This window comes from Vulpes lagopus, chromosome 3, assembly GCF_018345385.1.
Source record: "Vulpes lagopus strain Blue_001 chromosome 3, ASM1834538v1, whole genome shotgun sequence".
NCBI lineage: Eukaryota > Metazoa > Chordata > Mammalia > Carnivora > Canidae > Vulpes > Vulpes lagopus.
In genome coordinates this window covers 4813495-4827274 of record NC_054826.1, presented here as the reverse complement: position 1 = coordinate 4827274, position 13780 = coordinate 4813495, and positions in this window count along the sequence as shown.

The following is a 13780-nucleotide window of genomic DNA, read 5'->3' as shown; positions in this document are numbered from 1 at the left end:
TTTGGATTTCCCAGCCTTTTCGTTAATAAATTTTTTGTTCCCGGAGGTTATTTTTTTTTTAATTTTCTACATGACATTATGACAATTAATGACATCTGTGAATAAAGAGAAAATTTTTAAAGATTTTATTTATTTATTCATGAGAGACACAGAGAGAGAGAGGCAGAGACACAGGCACAGAGAGAAGCAGGCTCCATGCAGGGAGCCCGATGTGGGACTCAATCTCAGGACTCCAGGGTCACGCCTGAGCTGAAAGCAGATGCTCAACCACTGAGCTACCCAGGCATCCCAATAAAGACAATTTTAATTCTTCTCCCCCAATCTATGTACTTTTTAATTATTTGCTTTTCCTACTCCATTTGCTCGGTCTTTCAGTGTAGAGTGAATAGAAGTGGAAGGAGAGACATTTTTCCCTTACTCCCAATGCTAGGGGGAAGCCATCTAGTTTGTCACTATTAAAAATGGTGTTCGTTGTACATTTTTTAATGATATTTTTTATCAACTTGAGGAAGTTCTTCTCCATGTGTAGATTGCTGAGAGCTTTTATCCTAAATAGGTTAGTTTTTGTGAAATTTTTTTTCTGTATTTACTGATGTGATTATACATATTTTTCTTCTTTAGACTGTTGCACAAATATATTGCTCAAGTATATTGCTCAAGTATATTGCTCAAGTATATTGCACAAATTAATTTTTGCATTTTAATCTGCCTTTTATAGCCTTCCTGGAGAGTTAAATCTTTCTCCACTGAAATATTTTTACCTATAATAATAGTTTCTGCTTTTGAGCCTCTTTTGACCAATAGTAGTTATAATTACCCCAGCTTTATTTTATTTTTCTGTTGTATGCTTTAAATATTTCTATCTTTTTAAAAAAATAAATATTTCAGTATAGGTATTTTTAGATGTGTCTGTTAAAAGTGCAGATCATGGGCCACACTTTTCCTTTTGTATTTTCAAATTCCATTTTGTACGTAGTCATTTAGTCCATTTGATTTAATGTTTAGGGTTAGATGCTGTCAATTTTCTAACTTGTGCTACATTGCTTTCCTCTCCCCTATTTTCTGCTTTCCTGCCTTCTTTTGGATTGTTTAAATCTTACCTTTCATGGTGCCACTAACTTATATTAATTTGGTTTATAATCTCCCTCTCTATTCTTTCACCAATTAGTTATGTGTTAGTTGTCAAATGTGTCTGCAGATTATTTAATAATCCTGTCTTCAAGAAATATGGACTATATGTACCCCCCCCCAAATCTGTAATGGAATTAGTGACTTGCTTATAATTAATCGAATGCAGCCAAGATGACCCCATGTGATTTTGAGGCTACGTAACAGGCCATGCAGCTTCCTCTTAGTTATTTTGTGGTGATTTCTCTTGGGGAAGTCAGCCACAATTACTGTAAGATCACCATGCTGGAGAAGCAACTGGCCAACAACTCCAGCTAGGCTTCTATCTGACAGGTAGCCAACATCAGATGCCAGTCCAGTCAAACCATCAGGTGACTGCAGCCCCAGCCAACGTATAAATGCAACTGACATAAATTTCCTGTTTCTGAAATTTCCCTTTTATCATTGCATTTGCTAGACTTCTTGTGTCTGAAGAAATTTTATAAGCTCATTTGGTGGAAGCCAACCAAACCTCACATTTGTGGGTGACTCATATGTTAGGAAGACCAAGGTAAAATATCTCAATCTTATATAAAGAGTCTGAAAAATTAATGAACTAAATGACTTAAAATTATTCTGAAAGATGTAAAAGGCTAGATACAAGTGCTTGTGGTTATACGACCATAGCCTGCTTTCATTATAATTATAGGTGTTTTTTGTATATTAAACACCTTAATTATAAGATTTATCTAATGTAATTTTCATACTAAAACATAAATGATTCCTTAATCTCATTTTAAAAATCAAAAACTTTACTCAAAATCCAGTTACTGGGATCCCTGGGTGGCACAGCGGTTTGGCGCCTGCCTTTGGCCCAGGGCGCGATCCTGGAGACCCGGGATCGAATCCCATGTCGGGCTCCCGGTGCATGGAGCCTGCTTCTCCCTCTGCCTGTGTCTCTGCCTCTCTTTCTCTCTCTGTGTGACTATCATAAATAAATAAAAATTTAAAAAAAAATCCAGTTACTAACTGGATTACTCAAAATCCAGTTAGTAATTCCGTTCGTATAGTCATCCCTAACTTGAATTACTAGTACCCCAACAGAAACAAATATATCTGAGTTGTTTATGGCTAATTTTGGAAACTGATATATGTGTATATACACATATATGACATAGATGACAGATAGAAGATAGATGGAAATATGAGACGCACATTTATTGAATTGTCAATGATCTAGTTTATACTGTAATCATTCAAAACCAAGAGAAAATGTGTCATGTTTTCTATTTATAGCAAACAAAAATATCACATATACAACACACTACCATTTTCTTTACACTAATGAAGTTATTTAAAGAAACTGTTGTTCACTGAAAATATAAAGAAATAAAAGTATGTTTCCAGGTGAAGATATTTAAAGTGCCTAATACTATAACATGGTTGTTTCTAAGTTGATATATGACAAAAAGATGTCAAGGAAACAGCTCCTTTTTAGCTTCCATATTATAAAAATATGTATGATTTTTTTTTTGCATCTTCATTTCTTATGAAATATATGATGCAATCTAATGTAAAGATGTAGAATCTGGATTTAGCTAAATCTGCATGTAAATCTTGTCTATAAAATTACTAGTCTTGTGATATGGGGGAAAGTGTTATAGACCTTCTGTGCTTTTATTTCCTTATCAGTAAAATGGCATATTATTTCCTATTTCTTGTGTATTTTTAAATATTTAAGAATGGGGTGTTTGTGAGAATTCAGTGAGGTAATGTAAGTACTGAGTACACAGTAAAGTATATTAATATATACTGCCAATATTGTTGTTATAAAATAGGATTTCATTGTGTTTTCAAAAATTAAAATATCTTCGCATTGTACAAATGCAATTATTTTATGCATTATGGAGTAATATTTGTGTTGCATCTTCTGTTATATTAAGCCAAATTCAGTATGTGCTGCATTAAGGGATAAAAAAGAGATCTACCAAAATATACTCCCCATATATGTAGACACAAAGCTACTTAACAAAATATGAACAATGAAAACTGGAATTCAGGATCTCATTTACATTCGTATCAAAAATATAGAAATGTAGGCACATTCTGAACAAACTATCTGTAAGACATGTGTATTAGATTAGATTCAAACACTTCAATACTTAGTAACTATAAAGTACGGTGATAATTTGTTTATTCATGTGTTACATGATTGACTAATTGGTGTAGGTGTAAGACGCCCTACTTCTTCCACTCGTGAGCTTCTCTATTATTTCAGTGGCATGGTAGCTACCTCCCTCTACAATGAGTGATCCAAGAGATTGGGACACACACAGGGCTATTCTCTTTCTGACCTCAGAAGTCACACAACATCCCTTTAGCCACAGTCTATTTATTTACATAAGTCTCAAAGTCTAGTACACATTCGAGGAGAAGAGAATTATGTTTCCTCTTTTGAAGGGAATCGTATCAGGTCAGTATCAGGTCATGTGAAAACACCACAATCTGTATATTGGAAAATACAAAACATTTTGAAAGAAATGAAAGAAAATCCTCCCCCCCCAAAAAATGAAGAGATAAAATATGCTCACATTCAGAAATATTATAAACATATCAATTCTCCTCAATCTATCTATAGTCTAAACACAATCCTAATAAAAATCCAGCAGGGTTGTGAGTATATGTATGTGTGAGAAGAATTTGACCATATGATTCTGAAACATATATCTAATATCAGCCCTCATTGAGAAGTTGCAGAAATGAAGATATTGTGCTGATAAATGTATAGATAAATGAAACTTGAATAAGGAGTCCAAAAATATGCCAACACATGTGTGCTATTATGAGTTCAATTGTATGTCCCCTGAAGATATTGAAGTTCTAACCCCCAGTGCCTGAGAATGTGATCTTATTTTGGAATAGGCTTTTTACAGATAACCATGTTAAGATGATGTGTCGTAATCCCATATGATTGTGGAAAAAAGAGATACTACAGACCCAGGCGTGGATATACACAGAGGGGAGACGATGTAAGGACACAGCGAGAGTACCTGAGGCTACCAGAAGCTACCAGAAACTTGGAACAGATTCTCCCTCACAGCACTTAGAAAGAACCGATGGCTCCAACACTCGAATTTCAGACTTATTTCCTCCAGAATTGAGAGACAATACATTTCCATGGTTTAAGCTATCCAGTTTGTCCACCACAGGACACTAATACAATAGCGAATTGATTTATCAAGGGAAATCAGTGGTGAACGCTGGTTATTTCAACACATGGTGCTGGAATGACAGGATATATATAAATCGTCATGCCTACCTCATAAGCAATAAATAAAATTTTTCAGATGGATCATGAACCTAAACATTAAAGATAATGTAACAAAAGTTCTAGAAGTAATACCATGTAGTCTCTGTTTACTTTGAAGTAAGCAAAGGTTTTTTTTTTTTTTTTAAATAAGATAGAAAAAGCAAACACTATTAAAGAAAAAACCAAAAGTTCACTTCATTGAAATTTAAAACTTCTGCTCTTTGGAGGATACAATCCAGGAAAATGATAAAATAAGATACCAAATTTGGGAAATATTCCAAATCCATAGGCTTTATAAATGATTTGTATCCAGACTGTACTAAAACCAACAAACATGTCTATCTTTACTCCATAAGAAGGCAAGCAGCATGATTAAAACAGAGCTTCCAGCTACTGCCCAGAATATGGAAATCTACAAAGAGCAAAGACTCCACCCTAATAAAAACTAAAAAGTAGCCAATCTATAAAATTATAATTTTCCTTGCACCCAGAAGAGAGCTGAGTTCCAGTTCCCAATCCACCTGAAATTCAACTGAAAAGGCAACTTCAAGGAAAGACTCTTTTCAGTCTGAAAGGAAGGTGGCCGACCCTAGGGCGAGGTAAAGGTTTCAGCTTGGATGCAACTTTGTACATGATTGCTAAGTGCTGAGTGCAGAGTGGTGGTGATATATAAGCCCTGGGCACGTCAGGCACAGAAACAGACTGCAGCCACTTTCAGGCCCATCACAGCGGACTTCCAATGGGCCTGAGAAAGATTCAAAGCAAAGAAAGCCTTGGCCAGTGGCCCAGGTGTAGAGAGTTATAGCCAGAGCTTCATCCAGGGATCCTTCTCCTTTACTGGGGAAGAGAAGAGAAAGAAGAGAAAAAAGATGAGAAGAGAAGAGGAGAGGCGAAGAGAAAGAAGAGAAGAGGAGGGAAGGGGAGGGGAGGGGGGGGGGGGGAGAGGAGGGGAGAGGAGGGGAGGGGAGGGGAGAGGAAAGAAAGAAAAGGAAGAAAGTAAAACAAAGAATGTTTTAAGCTTCTGGGTGAAGACCAGTAAACTCTGTATTCCCAAATACTGGGGAAGACCTAGTAGATCAGAAGTCTGGAAAAGAAAATAAATATGCAAATAAACTCCACCCCTGGGAGAGGGTCAGGAAACTTTTCCCAGACCAGACCCAAAGAGATTACCTGTTGCTCTTTGACCTCCCTCTGTCTTCACAGTGAAGCTTCTGCATCAGGCATTTAATAAAGATATTATAGATGTAATTATTTAAATTTGCTTGGAAATTGCAGAGATGGCCTTATAAGCTCTTTCAGTCATATGAGCTACAACTTAGAACATTTCTGATGGGTGTATTACCGCAAGAAATTAAATACATGCCAGATGGTTTTTAGGTGCTTTACAAACACTTAGGATATGAAATACAATTTCATTAAAATATATTAAGTGTTCATATTTGGTAAAACATGTACTCCTAGGAAAGACAAATTGCAGTGTAAACTCTGTACTAATGATCTTAATTATTTTTTGTTACCAATTAAATTCTGGTTTGGACAGCCTCAAATGACTCTTCAGTGTATCCAATAATGCTACATTCAAAAACATATTTTAACACTTACTCTAGAAACATTCTTTAGAATAAATTAGTACTTACATAGAATTCCACACGAATATCAGTATAGAAGGATGAGTTCAAATGATTCCTCAGTGTAACACTTATAGCAAATTGTACACAGAAGTTAAGAGAATGTTCTAGAAAAAGGAATATAAGCTGAAACAACCAATATAATGTAGGAACTAAATTCATATCCTAGTTTGGGATAAAATTAGCAAAGCTTTAGACTCATTTTTATACTACTGAGAAAAATGTGAATTTATGTTCAATAATGGATGATATTATAGTTTATGTTAATTTTATTATATGTGATATTATCTTTTTGATATATACAGGTATACTTTTTCTCAGGACATGAAGATAAAATATGTAAATATAACAATATTTTAAAAATTAAATTTATATGGTGGGTAATAACTACACCATTCCATATTTTTATATGCTTGAAAAGATTTGGTGAAAACTTTTATTAGGAAGAATTTTTTGAATCTGTGTACCAGATTCATTGAAACTGTATCAGTAGTTTCTAAGAATTGAGACCAACACATTCTCCTATGTCTGTGCTAAACTGTTCTAGGTCTAGGCAAAAAAAAAAAAAAAAAGATGAAGAAAAAAAAACACAGCTTAACTGTATGCTCTAGTTATAAAAGCTCTTGGAAGATAGGAATATGCACCAATTAAAACAGCTTACTTCTCAGGACTAGCAATTTGCTCACCAAGGCTCACTCTAAGACCCTCATCACCTTTTTCTGGTACCTAACCATTCCAGAAAAAATGCAAATCACCTTTTACCTGTTGGAATGGTTACTATTAACAAAGATAAGAAATACCACATGTTGGTGAGGATGTGGAGAAAAAACACTTGTGCGCTGTTGGTGGAAGGATAAGTTGGTGCAGCCACTATGGAAATAATATGAAGATATGTCAAAATATTAAAAATAGAACTACCATAGAATTCAGCAAATCTACTTCTAGGTATTTAGCTGGAGAAAAGAAAAAAGACTAGTTTGAAAAGACAGGCATCTCTGTTCACTCATTGCAGCATTATTCATAATAGCCAAAATCTGGAAACAACCTAAATATCTATCAACAGATGAATGGATAAAGATGTTCCCTACACACACACACACACACACACACACACACACACACACACATCTATGAAGGAACATTATTCAGTCATAAAAAAGAATGAAATCTTGCCATTTGTGACAGTATGTTTGGACCTAGAGGATATTATTTTAAGTGAAATAAGTCAGTCAGAAGAGACAAATACCATATGACTTCACTTATATCTGGAATATAAAACAGCAAAACAAAATAAAACAAATGAACAAATAAAACAGAAACAGTCTCACAGATACAGGGAACAAACTGACGGTTGCCAGAGGGAACGCAGGCAGGGAGACAGGTGAAATAGGTGAAAGAGATTAAGAGGTAGACTCAGTTATAAAATAAGACGTGGAGATGTAATGGACGGCATAAGGAATATAGTCAACAATTTGCCAACAGTTTTGTATGGTGACACATGATAACTAGACTTATTGTGGTGACCATTTTGTGACTTATATAAATATTGTATAACTATATTGTACACCTGAAACTCATAAGATACTATACGTAAATTATTCTTCAATAAAAAGAAAAGCATTCATGTCATAAACTGAGAACTCCCATCCAACTTCTTGATTTTTCAATGAGGTCCTGAAAATCCAAATATCCTCCCTTAATTTTATCTTTTTAAAACAATACCAAAATCTATCCAGGTGCTTTACTATCACAATAAACCTAATGAACTATCTTTGCTCCAAGTGGGTTTTTGGATATTGGCAGTTGACCCTTCTCATAGCCAGCTTATTAAATTAGGACACAATCACTAAATATAATGTGGAGGTCTCAACTAGATCTTAAGGCAGAGAAAAATAAAATAGTTTAAGAGAATTTCGTGGGTACTGGGAAAATTTAAATATTAAATGTATATTAAATGACACTACAAAATTTTTACTTTAGAGGTGTGATATATAATTCAGACATTATGTAGATGACTGTTTTATTTAGGATGTGCTAAATATTTTTGGGGGAAAATATAAAATTAAATATTTGGGGAAAATTTAATTTTTAACAGGGGTTGTGTACAGTTTGTTTATTATAATTTATTTTTTTTGAAACCAGTTGACATATGGTGTTACATTAGTTTCAGGTATATAACATGACAATTCAACAACTTTATACATTCTGCTATGCTCACCACAGATGTAGCTACCAACTGACACCATTAAATGCTATGATGATACCATTGACTATATTCTCTATGCTGTGCCTTTTATTTCCATGACTTATTTATCCCATAACTGGAAGCCTATATCCCTCCCTCCCTTTTATGCATTTGGCCATCACTCCCCCCATCCCCTCTACCAAACTATTCTTTATTTTCAGATGATATAGCAAAACAAATGATCATATAGGTTAATAAGAAATAATTAAGTGTATGCAGAAAATTGTTAAACTTTTTTAATATGGCTGGAGGATAAGATGTAGGCTAACTGTGTTAGTTTTCAACCCTTGAAAATGCCATTAACATTTTCATAAATCTTTTCCACCAAAGCTGTGCAGAAACACATGCCAGATTTATTGCCTTCTGATTGCTGATAGGATCCCTAAGATGGTTATTTTGAGAATGCTGAAGCTCACTGAAAATCTTGCATTTTGATATCTCAGGTCAAATATATAACATATATTTGCAATAACCCACCAAAGAGCTTTTCTAATTTGTTCAAATTCTCACACCCATAATCTGGAAAAATGCTTTCATACACACACGCACACACACATATTTACAATTAAGTATTACTTCCTTTTAATATTTTGAACCATAGAGGAGGATGGGCCAAATCATACATATGCCTATTTTAGCCTTTAGTGGGGAGAAAATTATTTTAGAAGCTTGAAAATGACAGAGCTCTTCACTGAAACACTCTATGGAACTCATGAATTACAGCCTCTGCGCTTCCATAGAGTTATTAAAATTTGAAAAGGAGAGAAGGAAAAGAAAAATAAAAAATAGTTTCCATCCTAGGCTACAAAAAAGGATTAAACATCATGGCATTGACATCTGGACTTTGAAGCAGGTGAATAGAAGGCCTACTCAGGATTGACAGCCCACTGACTTATATTTAATTCAAAATTACTATTCACGTCATCTCAAATTTCAGAGAAAGCAGCAATCTGGTGTCACAAATGCTGAATGTGAGCAAGATTGTCACACAAAGGCTAGTACCATATGTCAGACTTAAAATAGAAACATAATTTTCTTTTTGGGCATGGATGACAAAATGTCCAGTAATGGTGACTTCTGTTGGCATTTGCGATGCTAAATAATTTTAAGAAAATAATCATGCCTATAGTTTTCATTTTAATATAGCATAATTTTAGCATGCATTTTCGTGAATATATAATTTTATCTAGGTAGGATTGTATATAAACACAGATATAAATATGCATATATATATAAATAGTTATGTCTGTATGTATAAAATATATATACACAGATTCATGTTTGTGTAGGTATAAATGTGTTAACTACTTATGTTATCCACATATATATATAGCTGTGTATTATATATTATATGCATTATATATAGAAGTTTGTTGTGTATTATATCTATGTACATATATGTGTGTGTATTTCCTTGTTGTTGGAGGACAGCCCTCGAAACCAAGGAAATTTCTGGCTCAAATGTCAGTTGTGCCTGTTCTATACATTTAAAAATTTGAGGACCTCATTACTCATTAAACATTTAAGAAGACTGTCTTTTTGTAAGAATTATGTGCTTAGGGTGAAGAAATATTTGGATTACTATGGTTTTCTGTCTTAAAGATTTATATGCCTGTAATTCTAAAAGGACTACAGCTGAGAGGACAGAATAGGGTTAGGGAGGTTTATGTGTACACAACCAACACGAAATCAAGGACATGAGTAAAATTTGTCAGAGCAGAGGTAAGAAACTCTGTTCAGAAATATATTGGTTATTTATTACTGCATGACACATTCCAGAAAACTTAGTGGCTAAAAGCAACACAATTTATTATCTCACAGTTTCTGTGTGTTGGTGGGGGGCAACACAGCTTACCTTGTCCATGTTTCAGGGTCTCTCATAAAGGTAAAATCATAGGTTTTGGCCAGGATTCTTTTTTTTTTTTTTTGGCCAGGATTCTTATCTGAAGCTTAAGTTGAAAAGAGTCTGCTTCTAAGCTCATACTGTTGTTGGCCAAAATCAGGGTTTCTTTGTGTGTGTGTGGGGGGGGGGGGGGGTTTGGATTGAGGGCTTCAGGTTCCTGTGGGCTGTCAGCTGGAGGCCACTCTTGATGCCAAGCCACCTGTTGGGAGGAGGTTGCCTTCAGTTTCTTGCCCTGTGATTCTTGCAACTTGACTGCTTGCTTCATGAAAGACCGTAAGCCAAGAAGGCGATAGAAATATTCTGCTAAAAAAAAAAAAAATATTCTGCTAAACAAGTTGTCAATTTTACAACATAACATAAATGAAGAGTGGCATCCCATCACATTTGACATGCATTTTTGGTGGAAACAAGCCAAAGGTCTCACCCATGCTCAAAAAGGGGATTCCACAGGGCATGAATATTAGGATGCAGCGATCATTAGGGTCATCTAAGAGTCCACTCACCGCAAGAAGTAAAAGAAGCGATCGATGCAGAGAATCTCCTAAGCTTTCATTTACTAGAATCTGAACATCACAGACAGAAGGTAGAAAATAAAGAATATCCATCTTAGATGAAATCACCAGAACTGCATACAGTGAGTTAATTGTAAAGTAGCGGAAACTGTATTAGCCAAGGATTATATATCACCTGGTATGTTGAAGAGAGCCTCTAAAGTAACACTTAGAGTCAATGATTTCATAAACAAAGCAAAGATTAGATCAATAAGAAGTCTAAATGTGTTAACCTAAGTGTTTTAAAATTAGCTGTTATATTAGAACATATGTTACCATTCACTTGTACTAAATACATTTTTAATCACTTTAAGTCGATTATATCAGATATTTCAGGAGTCAGAAAAAATGCTCAAATATAATTGTTTATGAAATACTGTTTCCTTTTTCCTCTAGGACTGATGAAATACATCTGAAGCTAGGGTAGGAAAGAAGCATATTGACTAAACTGGCTATATATGTTTAAATTATTAATATATATCACAGGTGCCTGGGTGGTTCATGTGGTAAGCGTCTGACTCGTGATTTTAGCTCAGGTCGTGATGGGGTTATAAGATCCAGCCCTGTGACAGGTTCCATGCCTGTCTATTGTGATGCCTCTGTTGTGACATTAATATATCACAATATTAATATAATATTCTGAAAAGTCAAAAAACAAAGACAAAAAGATGAGAGAAAATGCCAACGGTTATGGGAGGAGCCGATAAGAAAATTTCTACTCTGTAAAAATCATAACATAAAACTTGATAAATCAGAAAATTACACTTTACTTATATTTGAATAAGAATGAATTATGACAAAGCTTTAGGAAATATGTAGTATTGTTTCCACCAAGCCATTTTTCTATTCTCTTCTATGTCTCATTGGGATCTTACTAGTTTCTGTTATCTAAGAATATTGTGTATTTATGACTAATAATGAGTAAGTGTGCATTCTTAATGGGACTTATGATCTTCCTTTATGTTTCCTTATAGTCTTCACATTTAACTATTCATATCTAATCATATCTAATCATTCTCTAGCCTCTTGTTTTGCCATTTAACATCTGTATGATGCAGGAAAAAAATAGAGGTAATAAATCTCAAATATATATTTTCAACCCTGATTCCACATTTAAGGAGTTTTATCCTCATTTTTACTCTATCTTTTGGAAGTCTTACCTATTCATAGTAAGCCCAAGTTTTTGTTATCAGATCAGGAGCCATTCCCCTGTACCACTAGTCTCTATTTCAATAAATAGTACCAAAATCCACCCAATTTCCAAGCCAGAGATGTTGAAGTCCTCTTGCCTTGCCCATCTCCTATCCTTTTAATACCCAGTCACTTATTATTATTATTATTATTATTATTATTATTATTATTATTAATCTAGTCTCTTCCTATCCTTACAGATGCTTCCATATTTGTATCACCAACCTATGGTCTCTTGGTTGAAAGTTGAACATCCAACTGTATTTTCTATAATATCTGCTTAGGTATATAATCAGCAAATCAAACTTAAAATATCCAATCAGAATTTAGAATCATCCTCCACAAACCCACCTATCTTGCCAGTCTTCTTTTAAATACATAGCTTGCCCTTATGCTCAGTTGCTCAAACTACAAATTGAAAAGTAATATGTTGATTTGGGTTACTTGCTTGCTTTTATGTTTTTTATATCTAACCTCCAGTCCTTCAATACATCTTCCAAGCACATCTACATTATGTTCCAGGTCAGAGGACATGGCCTCATCTCTACTGGTAAAATCTCTCCTGAACCACAGTAAACTCGTGTCTGGATATGGCAACAAATTCCTAACTTATGTTTTTGTAACCAGGCTGGTATTTTATAGTTCAGATTGAGTTTTCCAAGTAACACATGTGACTCTGTCTCTTTTTGATTAACATCTACTGACATCATTAATCCACTAGTAGTTTGCAATTGATATCACAATACAATGCAAATCTCTTACCCTGACTTAACAAAATAATTGGATGCAATCACTATGTATTAGACCTCAGTTTCCAGTCCTTTGCTTTCTGTCCCTCTGTCTCAAGAACACTTGCTGTTATAATGTGAGTGATGGACTCTAAATTCCATGTGTATGTCCTAATCCCCATAACCTGTGAATGTTACCTTACATGGAAAACAGAACGCTGTGGATGTAATTAAGGTCCTTCAGATGGAGTGATTATTCTGGATTATCTCAATGAGCCATGAGGGCAATCACACATGTCTTTATAAAAAAGGAGGCAGATGCAGATTAGATCACAGGACAGAGGAAGGTCATATAACCTTGGAGACAATCTGGAGTCCTAGGGCTACACACCAAGGCATGATGACAAAGCATGACTGGAAGACGCAGGGCCAAGACCAAGGAATGTATTCTCACTTGGAGCCTCTGGAGATAGTGCAGCCCAGCTGACACCTTGATTTTAACCCTGCGACTTCAGACTTTTAGCTTCCAGAACTGGGGAAGAATCCTGTTCTGTGGTTTTGTAGTAATTTGTCGTAGCATCCATAGGAATCTAATACCCTACCTTCTAGGTCTTTATCAATCCGTTTACATTTATTACTTTGATTTTGAATGTTTTCATAGATGGTTCTTTCTCATCAATTAAGACACAGCTCAAAAGTTTCCTTTCAAAAAAGCTTTTGCTAGCCCTCCTGGATACAACACATCTGTCTCCCAAATATTTGAATCACAGGCATCACTAAGCTTTCCCTTTCCTTTCTTAGGAGTGTGTCATTCACTCAGACAGTGTCTTATCTGCCATGTATTCAAAGTTTGTCTTCTCCCACAAGAATGTAAGATCTTTGTGACCTACAGTTTTAACATATTAAATTATCTTAAGAGAAGTTAATTTTACTTTCTGAAATACTGTCCTCAGAAAAGCTTATTGAATAATAAGTAAAAACACGTTCACAGAGACCATGTCTATTTCCTGTTTTTCCCCTAAAGATTGGCTTTGTTCAATCATATTCATTACAGAAATATTACTAAGACTATTTTATGACTTTATATTTCTTATTCCACTTAACTCTTCCAATTATT